Here is a 19,025-nt window from a genome sequence, read left to right on the forward strand (position 1 = left end):
CCAGCTAACTATAACATGTGTGAAACCTATGGTTTTTTCAGTGAATTTGCAAGGTTTTTTAAATGCTAATTCCTAACTATAACGTGTGTGAAACCTATGGTTTTTTCAGTGAATTTGTACGGTTTTTTAAATGCTAAGTTACTTTACGCCATTTGTGGCGTGCGCGCCCACTTAACGCAGTTCATTCCGTGCGCGCACGGTGCGCTTCGCGCACCGTGCACGCACAGTGAGCACGCGGTGCGCTTCGCGCACCGCGTGCCCACGTTACGCTAGATGGGCCATGAACGCACGATGCGCTTCGCGCACCGTGCGCACATGGAGGTCATATGATGAGCATCGTTGTGACAGGTAAAATATAGGTTTTGTTTATCTCTGATGAGCCATGCGCAAAAGGTGCCCTTCGGGCACCTTTTGCACACGGGGTGGGGAGAATGTGGATATATATATATTTTTTTTTATTATTTCTTACCGTACGCGTACGGTAAGCGTAATCGGCGAAATTTTCGAAAAAATTAAAATTGCCTTTTTTCACTTGGGGGATCGTTGGGGACTCCCTCGACATGGCTAGGTGCTTGGGAGCTGTGTAAACAGCCCCTTTACATGATTTGCACTTTGTTTTTCAACCCCCTGTCAGGGTGCGAGAGAGAAAATGGCGGCCGCCGCTTCCTGGTTTCGACCGATTCGAATGTTTACTAAGATCTAAGGGCCAATCAAAATCGCGCTCGCGCACGCCACCGTACGCGTACGGTAAGCGCACCGTAAGCGCACCGTAAGCTGGCTCAGATATATATATTGATTTAAAGGCTATTTTCTCAGAATCTACTGAACAGATTTACACCAAACCTACAAAAGGCACTTCCTTGACCTGAGGACTACCTCTCTGCCAAATTTCAAGTAATTCTGTTCAGCCGTTCGGGCTGTAGCTGTGTCTAAAGGTCCTATGGAAAAATGCATTGGAAAAACGCGTTTTGGGACCCCCCTTTTATCTCAGCCCCCGCTTAACGAATCCCCCCGAGACTTTCAGGGTAGGAGCGGAGCGTAGCGCCCCACCTATTTTGAAAAATTCGCGAGGATTCGTCAACCGGCGCAAAAGTTATTCAAAATAGAATGTTGCGGATTTCCTATGGAAACGTGGTCCTAACTATAACTACCTACTGGCGACCGCCAGTAGGTAATATATATATATATATATATATATATATACATACACAAGAAAATAAGTGGTTAATGCTGCTAGCTATATATAGCCAACACGTGTTTCATGCACACTGTGTTTCTTTAGGGCTGTTACAAACACACACAGAACATATACACATCAGTCTTTAACCCCTTCCATGCGGGGCGGATTCCCCCGCTGTGCTGACTGCTGCTTGCGCGGGCGTGGTCATGACGGAACGGTTCCGTCATGAGCACAGCTCAACCGACGCTCATGACGGAACCGTTCCGTCATGAGCGTCGAAGGGGTTAAAGTAATTGTAGAAATAAAACAGTTCTCATACACCTACACATGGACATAGTATGGTGACCCATTACTATACACTTGAAATACAAAAATTTACATTGTGGATTTCTCCACTAGAGTGTTAAGTCACCCAATAAGCAGTCCCTTGATTACACTTAATAGATTGAATATCCCAACCTCATCTTTATGCATACTCCCTTACATTTTACACTTGTAATAACATATTATATAAAAAAGAAGAAAAGGGGGACAAAAGAATATTCAGAAGCCATCACATATCCCAGTAGTATAGCAACCAGAAATTCTATACCAAGAAGTCTTACAGATTCTTGACTTTGCAGCAGTGAGCCGGCTGCATAAATGTGATGTCCAGTCTGGTAAGTGTAGCGCAGAATGACAGATAAAGAGAGAGGTGTGTTGTTAGCATTTGTGCCCCGAAGCAGGGTGATAAGTTCCGGTGTTCGTAAACAATTGTAACTACAGAGCATACTTTGATTTAACATGGAGCTAGGGTCAAAAGGTATATTTCGGCGCAGGCTGCATGTGGTATGCCTTAGTGCAGGTAAAGGAATTGTGTTCTTTTTGTCTGTTTAAAAGGTAAACCGAAGCATTAGCAGAGGTTTAATGATTCCATGGCTTCCTATTGTCTTGGTGTGACTGTACTTTGCTGTTTGGAAATAAAGTAAGCTCCTGGAAGCGCTTGTTCAAAGAGTAGGGAAGAAAGCGGTGGTTTGAGGTGCTGAGAAGAGCAGTGATGATATCTTGTTGTTTGTGTAGAACGACTTTGCTTATGTGCCTAAGCTGAACTAGTCCCGGTGTAATTTTCAGACACCGGAAGACGTTTAGTAGTGCCTGCAGTGTTGTTTGCATTCATTTTTAAACAGCAACGTGCAGGCTTGGAGGGGGCTTTTTAGGTCTCGCCTGACCCAGCGCATGCGCTGGTCTGGCGAGACTTATTGAGAGGGCTCCAAAAAGTGCTACCAGGCCAGCCTAGAGCTACAGTGCATGTGCGCGGGAGCGCGCTTTACCGCAATTACTTTCACTTTTGCGGCCGCAGTTCTGCTTTGATGTTTGATCGTGATCCCGATCGCGATCACCTTAACTTTCGCGGCCACACGGCCGCTTTGCTTAGCCAATAGGTCTCGCTTTTGGGACCTTATAAGTATTTAGTTATGCAACTGTTGCATGGCTAAACACCAAAGGCGAGACCTATTGGCTATGCCAATGCTTGTTTTAAATGTATTTTCACCTGCAGTTGGGTTAAGGATAAAGGCCGAAGTTAAGGGGCCATTAGGCCTCCTTTTATTCCAGTCTGATCCTGGCTGGGTGCAAATCGGAGGTTCACACTTAGATGCAAATATAAAGGATGGGAAAGAAAGGCTCACAGCTTGTTACCACTTCACAGGTGCTTAGGAGAGACATGCTTTTGCCTTTGTTCATTCCCTGTATATTAGAGAAATGCATGCACTGTAAGAATGTCGGATGTGGTGGTCTGTCCCAGTATTTCCACATTTAACAACGTAAGTACCACTATTCATTTCTTTTATATCGCTACTCATCCCTGTGCAGGGTGTCCGAGCGCTTTACATAACATACATATTATACATTCATAATGAATCATGTAAGTATGTAAATCAATGTACAAGATGTTTGTTGCATAAAGCAGTGAGGGTTACAAGGTGTAGGAGTCGCATGCCTTTCATAGCTCACTGTATTATATGAGACGGATTGCAATTTATTACCTGAAAGTAACAAAAGTATTGCTGTTAAAAACAGTAAACCACTTACTTATCTAAATAAAAATCTGTCACCCACTTAGTGCATGAAGTTCTATTTAAGGGTCATGCTACTGCCTCGTAAACTTGAGCATAGGAGGGGCGCCAGGGCTCCATGGGGAGTGAAATCTGCATTCATTCCTCTTTCCTATAAGCACTCTCACTTTGAAGTCAGTGAAAGCAAAGTAATCACCAAGCTCCCACCAAAGACGCAGCTTGATATTTTACCTCTTTCTTTGCATGCCCATCAAATGTGACTAGATAAGAACACGATTTAAGGGCCTGTTTACAGAAGGTGAGTTTGTTGAAAAATAAAGTAAACAAGGTTTGAGCAATGGGACGGGAGAACTCAAACTGGACAGACTAAAGCAAATAAAGCCAGAAAATAGAAAGCCAGAAAACGAGAGATACAAACCACAAAGCCAATGGTAAGCAATAGCGGCGGAATGCATTCCCAGGTCAACTTTCTAAATGTTCCCAAAATGTTGTTAGCAAACCAGACAGCTGCGCTGTCTGGTACGCTGCGACTTAGAAATGAATTATTCCTTAGTGATAACAGTTCTGTGACTGTTGACGCTAAAAATTTACATTCGGGGATTCACTCCCAAAGGTATGGAAAGATTACTTTTTTAAGACCATCTGGACAGGAAACAGGTGATTTGGAGGAATGATGTCCGATGATTCACACTTGTTATGTTGGGAGCTCCGTTGAAAACAATGGAGTGCTCCGGGCTTATAATGGCTGGTATAAGCCCGGAGCACCAACACTCCAATGTGTCTTTGTTCACAGCTCTGGCTGTGAACAAAGGCTTCAGGGAGCATGAGGGGATTTCAATCCCCTCGCACTCCCTGAAGGCTTTGTTTTGTTAGAACATTCTGCCCTCTAGTGGCAGAATGTTCTAATAGCCTTATAGCCCTTCGTAGCAGGGCTATACCGGCTTTTAAAGTACCTCTGCTTTGTTAAAGTCCCTCGCCTTCGGCTCGGGCCTTTAACGCTGAAGTGGGCCTTTAACAGCCAGTATAGCCCGCTACGGCGGGCTATAAGGCTATATTAGAACATTGGAATGTTGGGAGCTCCATTGAAAACAATGGAGTGCTCCGGGCTTATAATGGCTGGTATAAGCCCAGAGCTCCAACATTCCAATGCTTTTTTGTGACTGTGAACAAAGGCTTCAAGGAGCCTGAGGGGATTTCAATCCCCCCACGCTCCCTGAAGCCTTTGTTTAATTTGTTAGAACATTCTGCCCTCTAGTGGCATAATGTTCTAATAGCCTTTTAGCCCTTCGTAGCAGGGCTATACCGGCTATTAAGGTCCCGCTGTCTTGTTAAAGTCCCTCGCCTTCGGCTCGGGCCTTTAATAGCCGGTATAGCCCGCTATGGCGGGCTTTAAGGGTATATGATAACTGTGCCAGTTCTATGCCAATGTGTATGATCAAGTGCACTTCTGGAATCTTATTCAAGTTTAACTACGATTAAATAATGGCATACCCGGTTTAGTCATCCAGTCAGCCCCATTTCCTATTAAGATTGTACCAGTTTTAAAAATGCTTAAATTGATTTATTTATTTATTTATTTATTTAATGCACCCAAAAACCTGTATCTCATAAGTGTCCCAACATAAATAACTTGAGTACGTTAGGCTATTTACATGGTGTGTTGAGATAGTCTTGTTTTTTAGTGTCAATGAATGAATCTGAATGGTTAAAACAAATAATAAGGAACTCATATTATTACTAACTAGGCAAGGACACAAAAAAGACACATAAAAGGCATACTGTTTACATTGTAGTTAGTAGTTATCCATCATGTGCTTTAAATTAATTTGAACTGTCGCGAAACAGGGGGGAAGTAGGCTAGCGTACTGAAACCGCAGGTAATATAACGCTCGAATGGTACTGGAGAGAGAAAAAAAGACTGCCAAGGTGGGTGGATCGCTTGTGTAACCCACATACGCCATCTATTTCTGGCAAAAGTTTTGAATTTTGATAGGAGTTTACAATAAAAACACTTAGGTGCTCATTAAGGGAATGATGACGGTGCGGGGGGCGCTTCACTGTGTGGGCCCTCTAAAGGGGGGGGGGATATTGGATAGCAAGGCTAATACCATAGCCTACCCTGCATAGCAGTCACCACATGAGTATACTGTAGGCGGTAAGTAAGCATTTCCAGTATTGCATGACAAGACTCTCTGACCTATTGAGAGTTTTCCTTCAGTAAGTCAGGGCTTTCCTTGCGAGCATGCAATGTTTTATACGGTTACCTAGCACGAAGGTGGTGCATTCTGAGGTACAAACCACCCTAAATGAGCCAGCTGATCTATTACCATTTTCAATTGTATTAGCACCACCAGTAGCCGTCTCATTGCAGAGTCATGACAGGTTTGTCAACAGAAAGGCCTACACCCAGGTCTTCCCAAGAGGTGGGACAGAAAAAATGTCAAATTGATACTTGTATAGCGCACTACTCACCCGCAAGGGTCTCAAGGCGCTTGTACGAATACCGCTGTGGAACCCATCCTGGCTTTCCCTGTGAGGCGTCCACTCCTGGGCACCCCCAAGGTGGAGACCAGGCATCCTTAGCGTTGTGGGGGCCGTTGTGGAGATTAAGCAAGCTATTGCCCAGAGTTGCAGAGTGGGACTCCATGATTGGAATGGCACCGAGGCGACAGAACTGCTTTTGAGCGGAGGTCCGTTTACAGCCTTCATGTAAACGGAACTCATGAGTATGGAAAGAATACATTTAATTATTTTTAGATTTGCACCAGTCATGTCCGAGTCACTTGTGCACGACAGTGTTCCAAAGGAATTTAATGTAGTGGGTATTTTTCATGTGTTTTAAACAGCATTTGTACAAAGGCACACCCATTTAACGGAACACTGGTTTTACCCCATGAGCTTGTTTCCTCCTGGCACCCTTACCCTCCACCCCTCGCTTCAGATTTGCTCTGACCATTGATATCTGTTAATAAGAGTCGACTAGTCAATTGATAATTTTCTTTCAGTGTCAATTTATCATTTTTCCTGAATAGCCCTACGACCGTGGAAATGTCTGTATGATGGACTATTTAGGAAGATATTCCGATTTCCTTTCTTTGGAGCCAAAATGTGTGCCCCTACGTGCCTCTCCTGTAGAAATGTTGGAAGAAAACAGGGATCCTTGCTCAGTGCTTTCCGGCTCTCTGTGAATTTGCATAAACAAATGGCAAAAGAGTCGCATTGACATATCACGATTGCCTCGGTAATTGCATGCAGTGTGTATCAAGTATTGCTTGCGCTACATACTTTTCGTTATTGACTTTTGGCTTTGAGTGCTGAATAATGTATTTGCAGGTGAGGCTATTTAATATCAGTGGGGGTTAGGTGAAGTTAGGTGGAGCCTGTTGCTGAAGGGGTCAATGAAGTGATGGCTGCTTACTTTTTGATTGTAGTGGGAGCATACACTTATACACCAGTGTCTGTTTAGACTCGGGTGCCCTTCCTTTCAATGCTTTTATTTTTAATATATATATATTTTTTTTAAATGGTTGTGGACGTGGTAAGGCTGGCTAGTGGTTTCAAACTGTATATACCTAAATAACTCTTTATATGCATGCCTTTTGCTGCTCATCTATATTCCTGACAAACATCAGTCACTTTAAACCGCAAAGTAAGTGATTGGACAGAACTCAGAAGTGGTGGGGTTTGGCGAGTGTCTCCTTGTGGTTGCTCACTGGGTCACCTTGAAATATTCGATGAGGATTTAAGCACAATGGGCAATAATATAAACCACAGGAGCGACCCGTAGACCGAAGTTGGATGTGGGTAATAATATATGCCGCAATATATCAACCTATGTTTTGATGAATGGAGCAGCCATAGTCGGCAAAGGCCATCTCAACAAAAATTCTTTTTAAGAATTATTTATTGTAAACATATGTATTTTTATGTATATTTCATTCACATATATTTGCCCTGTAAAGTGCTCTGATACCCGGAAGGGTCTTGTTCGCGCTATACAAAACCGTCAAATAAATAAATATGAGACACAGATGGGCATTCCATCAATCAACGTAAAAGCTATATATGATCAGTGTGGAGAGTGAACACAGGGCTGACAGTTTGACATGACCGCCCTAATGAGTGAACAAACAGGAGGAGTGACTATTTACAAGATAATTGAAGAGAACGGCTGTGATTATAAAGTGCTTACTATTCAGTCCATTAACCTCTGCATTAAATTAGATTCCAGAAACATCTTGGTGGTCGTGTTTCAGTTCCCTAAATAGACATAGACTCCTGCTTTTGCTTAATCTAGATTTGTCTTTAGATACCCTCTGTCCTTAATCTGAAAAACCAAAACCACTAGTGCTGTAATTCTTGGGAAGTGAAGGTACAAATTTAGGTACAAAGAATTTTGTTTCACGAAAACCAATGGGGTAAAAAGCAATAGCAGACATTATAGGCTCAATGGAGATAGCATGGGCTTACACAGTCTAGAACCCCTCAATGTAAAGAGCCGCAGCATTTGCAGGTGGTAGAGCTCATCAGATTCCCAGCCTAGGTTGCCCAAATAGTGTGCAGATTAGTTCCAGCATGATTACACCACCTGGAGTTCAAACGCCTCTGATGGAGAATGAGTTTGCAGGAAAACAAGTTACAATGGCTGCAAAATGTTCTAATTTTAATACCACAGCAGCCATGTTCTTTGTGCCTAAGTTTTATTTGAATACTGAAAAGACTGCTGGCAGGAGGTGACTTGACCACGATTGTGGCTTAAAATTCCTCAAATACTTTTATGTGAATATTTTTTTATTAATATGGTAGTAATCACACATACAAGGACAATAAGCAGAGAGGATGACAAATCAATTAGGGTAGAGTAACATAACCACATATTAAAGCTAAATAGACTGCGTGGGGTGATCAGGTAAAAAATGAATATAAAGCATTGCTCTTATATAACAACACAAATACAGAGGTAATAATCGGAAGGGTATGGAATAGGTCAAGATCACTTAAGTTCTGGGGGGTTCTGAGGATATTCTTCAGTAAGATGAGATTAAATATTTCTCCCTAGTTGGAAGAGCCGTGTTTAAGAAGTCACATTATGGAGACCATATTAGCGTGATGAATGCCGCAGTTGATTTTCAGCCCAACTATTTTCAATTTTGTGAATAGGACAGGTTGAGTTCCCCCACGAGAAATAGGGCTGCAGTTCAGGATCCTCTCGACCTGTGGTAATTTGCTGAACTGATGCTGTCAGGAGGTCAAGTAGTTTCATTTTACTCTTAGAGGTTTGTGAGGGTAGGTAAGGAGGATAAGATCTTTGAGTGATAGATTGAGGTTTGACTAGATGATGGAGAATATATTGCTTAAGATTTATTTCCAGAAGTTGTACAGTCTTGGACAGAGAAGAGCGAATGTTTGATATTGGCATTCCCTTCTTGACAGCCCCAACAGGAGTCATTGCTTTATTTATTTACTTAAGGGTTATATATAAAGCACTATATTGTAATTGTATTTATCTAGTGCCTACTACCCTTGATGAGGTGTTAAAGTGATGTATGGCAAGTAGCCTGCTACTCTGGAACCCAAAGGTAGGTTGATTAGTAAAAGGAAATATAAATTGTTATTGGGAGTGGTAGGGTTGGTAGACATATGAGTCTGTTAGTTGGATAATAGGATTAAGGATGGGCAGAGGAGAGCAGAGCTTAGAAAGCATTATTTGGGAGTTCATAGTAGTAAAAGAGTTTTGGGATGAGTTGGAATGAGCCAGAGAGCCTGATAGTTGGATACATCGGATAAAGGATGGATAGATGAGGGTAGCGTTTGGAAAGGGTTATTTGGGGGTTCATAGTAGTAGAAGAGGTTCGGGATGAGTCAGAAAGTGGAGGTAGGGGATATTTTGGAAAAGGAATAGGCTGAGTCACAGAGTGGTGGTTTGAGGAGATTAGTTACTATGTTTTTCTCTGCAGTGGAATGACAATATATATATATGTAAGCATACACTCCTCGTTATTGGTGATCTACCTATAAATGGATATAAAGATTAAGTTCTACATATGTGTATTTACATAATATTTATTTTTATTTCTGGCTTTTTAAATATATTTTTTCATTTCTCTAGTAAGTAAAAAAACAATATATAAAGAGATAAATACCAATTGTTTTCATTAATTAATTAGTATTTTTTTAAAAAATATTTATTTATGATTTTGTAAGTAATAAGTGATCATAATTAAATGGAAACCAATAACCATGCAGTCAATTTTTTATGTAAATTATGTAATGACCTGTATACAGTTTATGCATTAATATAAGGACTATATATAGTTTGACTATGAGTAATATATGCATTTTAACATTTGTTAAGCATAAATAAAAGAAAGTATATATATATTTATTCATAAGTGATCTGTGCAACTGTACAAAAAAAGCATATAGTTGAATACATAAAATCAAAGTATATATGTTTACAAATACAGGTATATGCACCATTGGTGTCCTGTGATTGTTTTGTTGAAAATAGTGGTCATTTAGGGAAGAGGCAGATCTTGAGTAATCTTCTAAAGATAAGATGGTCATCTGTGAATCTTATGTTTGTGGGAAATGAATACCTTAGTTTGGCTGCTTGAACATAGAAAGATGTTCCACCCATGTTTTTTTTCCTGTATGCTGGGATTTTGAGGCGGGTGCCAATCTGGCATGTATGTTGTGATTTCCTTCCTGATAAAAAGTGGTCCTATTTCATGTATTGCTGTGTGGGTGATACAAAGCAGCTTGAAAGTGGATCTTCTGCTAACCGGTAGCCAATGTAGGGCCCTTAAGGCAGGGAGGTGTGGGCTTGTGGCTTTATATGTAGGAGTAGCCTGGTAGCAGAGTTTTGAATTTGTTTTAAGTCTTTCCATAGTTTAAAAAAAAAAATTATAGACTTTATTTAAAGATTTACATAATGATAATCATGGGTGTGCGCCCATCTACAAGCAAACAAAATACATATTCATGCAATGCAGTGACAGTGGCTCAAAAGTCTTTTCATAGTTGATCGAGATGACCCATGGTAGAGGCAATTGGCATGACCAAGTTTAGATAGTACAAGAGAGCTAGTAGCTTGGACCTTGTATGAACATTCTAGGCAGGGGAAGATGTATCACACAGTCTTCATAGTAATGAAGTTTGATCTTGCTAACTTATCTCCTTGAGCATTCATTTATTCTCAGGTTTCTTACTTTTGTGGATACTTTAGGGGGTGGTCCTAGATCACCATGCCACGTGGAGAGTGGGTTATCATTTTTCCAGGCGCCACAGGTGAATATTTCTGTTTTGAGTGCATTAAGTTTGAGATGGCTCCATGTCATCCACTGATCAACAGCTCAGAGGCAACTGACATTTTTTGTGTTTCAAAGGTTTTGGTGCTTTCCAATTTAAGAAGTATTTGTGTGTCATCTGCGTGGTTATGTCAAGCCAGCTGAAATTTATTGATCATTACCAGTAATGAATTTATGTAGACGTTGAAAAGCATGGGTGAAATGATAGAGCCTTTTGAAATCCCTGCTTTTATAGTGTAAGGTTTGGGTGAAAAATGAATAGTATGGTTGACATTGGTTCTGTTTTGTAGGTAGGATGTGATCCAGCCGAGAGCAGTCCCTTCTATGCCGGCTTCATGGAGTCTTTGGATTAGAGCGTCAGGATGAACTGTGTTGAAGGCTGCTGAAAGATCCAAGAGAAGCAGCACAGCGATCTCGTAGGGGTCTTCTGTGTTTTTAAGGTTATCTCAGATTAGGAGTTAAGGAAGATTCTGTGCCTGTTTTTAGACCGAATCCTGTTTGGAAGTTGCAACTTAGGTGAATGCTGCTCTTTCTATTACTTTTGCTGAAGAATGGTCCATTTGCAATAGGTCTGTAGTTGTTTGAGTCTTGAAGGTCCAGGTTTGTTTTCTTTAATAATGGCGTATGTACTTTTTAAGTCTTTGGGAAACAATCTTGTTTTCAAAGATTGATTGATCTGACCTGGGGAGCAGCAGAGGTTATTAAAAGGATGCGTTGAAGCGTTGTGGTGGACAATGGTAGGAGGGGCAGCCAGCTGGCCTTCTTGTTTTGACAAGATCTATAACTTCAGTGTCTGATAGTTATTTGAAAGAATGCAGAGGTTGTGATTAGCTACCCTTGGGAGAATTGCTGGAAAATGGCTACTGCTAGCGATTGTCATTTGGTTTAAATAGGAATCCAACATGTCTGCTTTGGCTGTGTAATGATTTGCCAGTAGATTCTTGGGGGAAGGGATGGTTTTCTTTTGTACATTTAGATTTACAAAATTCGGTGAGAATCTTGTAAAATTATTTATTTTTACATTGTGCATTCAGAATTTTGTTTGAATAGTATATTTTTTATCTTTTTTGATGAATATATATTCTGTTTTGATTCTATAGGCGAAGTGTGTCTTGAGTGTTTGATGTGAGCCAGGTGTGATGCAGGTTTGCAATTTGTTGATTTATCTTTTTTTAGTTCTGTTTTTATTTGAGGTGCTTGTTTTCTCTTTTGGCATTTATTGTTGTTTTTAGTGGAATTAAGATATGAAAAGGTTACAAGATCCATTCAGAGAGTTTGTGTACTGATTATTTTGTGTCCAGATCTGTGTTGAATGTTAGTTGTGTTTCTAGGTCCTCCAGATTAATTCTTTTCCAAGGTCGATATGTGCTTGCTGGTAAGTTGGCCTTGGAGAGTTGTGTTGTCTTGTGTTGGAAAGCTACTAGTCTGACCACTTCACTGGGGTAATCCTTTGAAACATGACTTTCTGGATTGGCAAAAGTGATATCTAGGATGTGTCCAGCGATGTATATGGGTTTCTGTGTAGTGTATTTTACCAGCCGATGGAGGGATATCCATAGGGCCTTACAAAATGTGTCTTTTCAGGGGCAAATGCATACCTGTCAATTTAAAATCGAGGATCATGTGAGGTGTAATCCCATTAAGGTGAATAGAAAATTGGCCACAGTTATAGCGTGTTGAATTACTTCAAGTCCACATACCATATAGAACGCTGTCACAAAGACTGGATGATGTCATCAGTGTTGTAATTTTAGATGTCGTGAGTGATGTAATATGTAAGGGGAGAGGATGTGGCCTTACGGCTAGAGAGGTCGACCTTGATGCTTCGGAACCGCGTTCGAGTCTCGGCAGGGACACTCCACATTCTGTGGTTCTCGACAAATCACTTAATCTCCCCTTGCCTAACAAAACATTAATGTGTCCATCTGTAACGCAACTGCTGCTCATGCAAAGTGCTCTGATACCTTCGGGTCAAGTTTGCGCTATATAAAACGCCGTTAAAAAAAAAAAAGTCATAAGGAGTGCATGATGGGGAGCAAGTCATGGCTCAGCAAGCTATAACAGGAATTTCAGAGGTGTGTTTTTTTGTTTGAAACTATAACATCACCGTATACCTTGGTTTTATCAGTGAATGCCTAGGGTGGTTTTTTAACGTTGGCTAAGATCTTATATCCAGACCTAACTATAATGTAACTTTAACATAGGTTTTTTTTCAGTGAATGTGTGCCCTTTTTTTAATCAAAGCAAACACAATAAGATGATGGACGGGGCACTGAAACTTTTCAGACACTCACCCCCAGTCACTATTAGATATGGGTTGAATCCATCATTGTTCTTCTGCTCACTTCGCCACCCCAGTTCAGACCCAACCATGTGCAAATCATTTCTTGACCCTGTTCCTCATGGGGACAGTTGAGCCCGAACTGCCAAGCCAGGTCCTCCCTGGACCAGAAACAAGCGTCTTGGGACCAGTTTCTAATAGTGACCGTGGTGAGTGTCTGAAAAGTTTCAGCACTCTTCCCATCATCTCCTTGTGTTTGCTTTGTTCGCCCTAAGTTGGCAAGCGATGCTCAGATGAGGGTCTCTCGCTCTCTCTGCCACTGCATTTAAGCTAGCCTGGCTGATGAGGGGTGTTAACCTGAAACCTGTCCCATTAATCTATATATATTGTCATGAAATCGCAGAGGGTCTGAGAACCCAGCGGTAAAATACATTTAAAAAAATGTGGGGGCTTTCGCACAATAAAAACAAAATTCCCGCCTGGTGGGGGTAGCACATATGCCATTTAGGTTGAGGGAGCGCACAGTTCCTCGCCCCCCCCCCTCCCCAAGCCTATAAGAAGCTCCGGGAACCCCATCCCGAGGCTGAAAGTCATTAGATGGGAAGGCCCTCCTTCCAGTGCCATAGCATGGCACTGTGGGCCCCATTCCTGAGGCTGGCTCAGGGACGGTTTTTCAGGTCCCCAACCAGCGGGACACAATCTTTTCCCGAGAACGCGGGTGGGGAAAGAGTAATGTACTTCCAGCTCACGATCTGTAGAGAGAAAAATGCACAGAATTGCTCCCACCCAGCGGTAACAAAAGAAAACTGCACCCTCAGGGTAGGAGCAATGGCAGCTCCTGCTGCACCAGGAAGGTGTGCATGTGGGAAGCCGGCAAGGCTGCTGGTGCCATGAGACTCCCACTGCAGCCTCCAGTGAGGGACCAGCTGTAGGGTGGGATGGCTTGGCTCTTGGGCACCCCACTTAAAAAAAAAAAAGGCACCTCCTGCAGGAGAAGGGAGCTAGCAGGGCCCCCAACAAGAATACATGTTCGCTGTGCCCCGGGTGAGCACCACATAAATGAAATGAAATCTTGCCTCTTGCGTGGCCCTGAGAAATGGAGTCACTTTCAAGGGAGCCGGTGGGCCTCTAGGGCTATGCCCGACAGAACCCTAAAAAATTAAATTAAATAAAGCAGTGGGTGTCCTGGGTGGGACCGGAAGACGGGGTAAAAAAAACATAAAAAGTAAATATGATTGTGTGGCCACAGATGCTCATTTATCATTCACTGCTCCTTCAAGGAGCTACCCATAATGCCCTGCAAGGGCTATTTACATATTTTTGTAAAGGGGCACCGCCAATTTTTTTAATGTTGTGGGGGACTATAGGGAGTTCTGCATCACCCCTCCACCACACCCCCAGTAACATTAGGAAAATAAACAGTAAGTCTCCTGGGTCATGGAAACCATGATCCCAGAAAAACTTAGCATACTTTTTAAAGCACTTCCCAAGCTTGAGCTTTTGCTCTACAACTGGGAGTGCAGCAACCTCTAGGGGCTGGTTCTATGACTGTGGTTGTGTGGCTTGAAGAAGTATACAAAAGATACAAAGCCCTCTTGTGGTTGATTTTATGATTGAGATTTTGTCCTGAAAATGGTAAAAGAAAGATACCGACATGTTTGCTTTATTATTTTTGTTTTTAAATGTCTGACTATTTATTTTCTCATTTTTCACCCACAGAATATAAAAACTATGTAAAAAAAGTCACAGATATGTATTTTAAAAAAAGTTATTAAATCTTTTTCTAAATAATCAATATCAATAAACATTGCATTGTGGGTATTAATAAAATATACATTTGATTACAATTATTGCTTATTTTTGGAGAAAGATGATAGATCTGCTTTATATATAGAGGGTTGGGTGGCTGAGGTAGGTGGGGGAGTTGGCTGCACTTGGCCAGGAGTTTGCTGCCTTTGCTCTGCAGTGGGTTGGATACAGGGCCTGGCCTAAGACCCCACCACGCACAACCAAAGCCCATGCACAGCAGAGGTTGACTTCATGCATCATTACAAAATATTACTTTACGTTAAAATAAACCTAGAAATTCACTGAACAAAAACAAAGTTTATAGTGAAATTATAGTTGGGTGAAGTTGTCAGTTAAAAAAATGCCATTTTAAACATACAAAACCACTGAAATTCACCAGCTACAGTTATTTCAAGTAACTATAAGTCATGCCCTATGGTAACTATAACTCGTACCACCGCCATGCACTGCTAATTACCCCACAAATTACATCACTCATGACATTTTCTATGAAATCATTAATACCATCACTTCAATATTTGCAATTAAATTATTGATGAGAACACTCTGCTTGGTGGGGCTGTGAGTTATAGTTACATATACAAGATCCTGTCCAGGACAGCTATTACGCGATCACATAAATTCACATAAATAAACAATCAGAGTTAAAACAAAATCCTCCTTGGAGGGTTACGTGCTGGAGCTAGCAAGGCAGCTCTGGGGAAAGTGATTTGTGCGTTGCTGTAATAGCACACACCAGTCCAAGAATAAAGTGCTTGATAGGTTTATATGGCAGCACCGCTTCAAGGTCAGGTTGGGGCCGGGCTGGGTTTCTGCCGAAACAATGTTAAAGTTCAGCTGGAAGAGCCCTCTGATAACAGATGACCACTCAGAATTTAGGAGCTCTGTGGTTCAAGTGCTGTGCCCTTCCAACATCTTAGTGACACAGTTGAGAAACATAATGAAACAATCAAACAAAAAAGGAACCACCCTGCCACTGATAACTGAAAGCGGAATATCTTGCTATTAACTGGGACAAATGTTCCCAAAATGACCAAGCCATGAAAATCAAAATAATATAAATGAGCTAGTGCTTGAATTTATAAATATTTTATACAAAATTATCCAAATACATTTGAACTTCCTTTATAAATCCTTTCAATAAATATGAAATAACCAGAACTAATACTCAATTGCTTACGTATGAAACAAGTTTTCATCCCCCTGTCAAATTACATTCAAACTCCTCATCCATACCTACTCGCATCTCACGTCACTCAAACCATACACAGACTACTATCACCTGCCACACAATGTACTATATCTTCTTTGGTATCCACAGTACACATACAGAAAAAGAGTTACAAATAACAGGAGCAAGAGACAATGCATCAGAATACTGAGAAACAGATTAATGCTTCATATGTTTTTCAATGTTGGCTGGGCACATTAATATTAAATGTATTCATATAGAACTAATCAAAGTAATTCAAGTGCCTAGATCAATCACTGCTTAATCTAATATTGTGCAAATTAACGTAAGCTTCTCAATAAGATGTTGACATCCTGTTGTAACCTGCGCTGACGCGCGTTTCAGTGACCACCACAATATGAGTTACACCTTTATTCCAAAAGACATGAGTTGAGATGCGAGTAGGTATGAATGAGGAGTTTGAATGTAGTTTGATAGGGGGCCCAAAACTTGTTTTGTACGTTATCAATTAAGTATTAGTTCTGTCTAATTCATATTTTGTTTTAAGGATTTATATAAGAAATTCAAATGTATTTGGAGAAGTTTGTATAAAATATTTATAGATTTAAACACTAGTTCATTTATATTATTTAGATTATCGTGGCTTTGCCATTTTTGGAACATTTGTGCAGATAACAGTGAGATAATCCGCTGTGAATTATCAGTGGCAGGGTGGCTCCTTTTTTGTTTGATTGTTTTATTGTATTTACCCCTGGTCCCCTGCCTAAAGTATTTCAGGGGCCCTCTGTCTTTTGATTAACAGTTGAGAATCATCATGGCCTTGCATCATGATTGCAATGGATTCCCTCTGAGCAGAGCTATTACTGCTGGGCCACAGGTGGTTTGTGCGTTGATGTAACTCCAACCACCAGTCCAGTAATAAAGGTCTTGATATGTTAAACTGGCAGCCTCGTCTCAAGATCAGGTTGGGGCCGAGCTGCATTTCTGCCTAATCCATGTTAAAGTTCAGCTGTGAGAGTTCCTTCAATAGCAGGCTTCCCCTTGTATTTTTGCATGCAAGTTCAATTTATTTTTATGCAATGATTTATTCTGGCAATCCGTGCCTTTTGATTACCTCTTGAATGTATTTTGCAAGAGGTTCTGTGCTTGTCAAAACCTTATTTATGTGGCAGTTATTTGAATCTTATCTGTTTTTTTTTCCAGTGCCTGAGGTCACTGTTGTTCCATTTGTTATCAGCCTTGCTTCCCTTTTTGTGCTTTTTTTCTATGGGAACACAGTGAGCAATCCGGTTAGTCCCCATGCAAGGTGTTTAGAATATGGTGTGATAAGTTTTTTAACAGTCTTATCCTTGTTCATTAGGCTAGCCTTTAACAGTTTGAGACCACTGTTCACTTGGTTGAATGAAAAAAGATTGTGTAAACGAGGCTGGTTTGGAAGCACCAGTTGACTGTTTCCCAGACTAATTTCAGGGCCTGTTCCATGTTAGGGTTTGTTAGACCTGTCAGCCTTTGGGTGGTCTTCTCCCAAACATTTTGCCTGCACTCCAGTTGTGCTGCAATTTGATTTTGTTTGCTTTAGGACTCTGTGCACTTTACCACTGCTAACCCGTGCTAGAGAGCTTGTGCTCACTCCTTAAAACATGGTACAATTGGCCCAACCTGATTGGCATGTTTAATTTACTTATAAGTCCCAGTAAAGTGGCACAGCATGCACCCAGGGCCTTTAAATTAAAAATGCTGTGGGTGGGCCTACTACACTTATTGTGCCACCCAGTTAAGTAGCCCTTTAAAGCATGTCTCAAGCCTGCCATTCCAGCCTGTGTGCAGTTTTAAACTGAAAATTCACCCTGCCAAAATAAACCATGCATAAAATACATATACGCTACTACTAAACAAGGACCTGAACAGTCCATAGTCCAGAATAATTGCATTTAAAAAGTAGGAAATGTGTTATTAAGTTTTACCATGCTGGAAGTGAAAAACTTCTAATTTTGTTTTACACAACTGTACGACCTACCTCTCACTTATGATACATTGGGTTAGCCAGTTTGCATTTAATAAGTGTTAACTTTTGATTGGGAGCAGGTAGAAATGTCCAGTGTAGACTCAAATGAATTGTCATTTTAAATCCTCTTGAATTGGTGAAGTTGGATTTTAGGTTACAATATTGAAAAGTCCACTATTAGAAAGTTGACATTTTCCTGTCCTAAACCTACTGAGGCCTTCTAGGAGTTTTCAGCTGCCTTGGTCCCGAACGCCTATTGGGCCCAGATAGTTAGTATTAGGGCCATCTTGCTAGAATGAGAGGGGTGGAGCTGCTCCCTGCCCCACTTACATTTCAAAGGAGCTGCCTCCACACACTCACAAAGAAATTGACACCAAGCTTTCGTCACCCCAGTCATCTTGGTAACTGGGCAAGGAGGAAGGAAATTCCAGAACCATCAATGGGGTGAAAACTCCTGATATTTCTTTCACTTCAAAGCGTGCACAATGTATAAATAGTGGACCCACAGACCAACTCTTCAGTATACTCCTGGACCTGTGGAAGACCTCAGAGGGGCTACCTTGTACTTGGAGGACTGCCCTGCTGCTTGAGGCCTCCCTTGTTTCTCAAGCGAGGCTGGTTGAAGCTTACTTTGTTTCTCAGAGGACTGATCTGCTGCTTGAGGCCTGTCTTGTCGTCAGAGGACTGCCTGCCTTGCTGCTTGAGGCCTGCCTTGCTGCTTAAAGGCGAGAGGACCAACTCTTTGAAGCCAGGACTACCAGTGATTCCAAGGGTCAGTAACCTGACTTCCTGTTCTGAGCTACAGGGAAACAACAAGGTGCAGAGGCCTCCCTGCAACTGCCTATCTGACCTGCTGCAATTGGCCCTGCCTGGACCTGCAACTGGCCCAGCCTGGACCTGTACCTGGAACTGGAACTGGAACTGCATGAGCAATGCTGGCCATTGCTGGAGTGAGTTCATGATTCCCAAGAGGCACCGTCACAGGTCCTGTACCCTTGGCTGGCATCCGTTGTGTCCCTCCTGTGAAATCCTGGAGTTTTGAAATCTGCTTGTTGGAGTTTGAGGAGGTAACTTTTTTAGCAGGACTAACCCAGGCATCTTATCTGGCCTGCACTCCATCGTGGTCAGCCTGAACCTGTGATTTTCTGGTGTAGCACAACCAGGCACCCACTGTTAGCACTTTCTGCTTCTTGG

General features: G+C 41.6%; 1 protein-coding gene across 1 annotated transcript in view; it reads left to right on the top strand.

Moving 5' to 3' along the window:
* MRPS5 (mitochondrial ribosomal protein S5) overlaps positions 1 to 19,025 on the top strand; it is a 428,043-nt gene that overhangs the window by 278,075 nt on the left and 130,943 nt on the right. The gene's annotated exons all lie outside the window — the stretch shown is intronic.

Source organism: Triturus cristatus, chromosome 6 (genome assembly GCF_964204655.1).
Source record: "Triturus cristatus chromosome 6, aTriCri1.1, whole genome shotgun sequence".
Classification (NCBI taxonomy): Eukaryota; Metazoa; Chordata; class Amphibia; order Caudata; family Salamandridae; genus Triturus; species Triturus cristatus.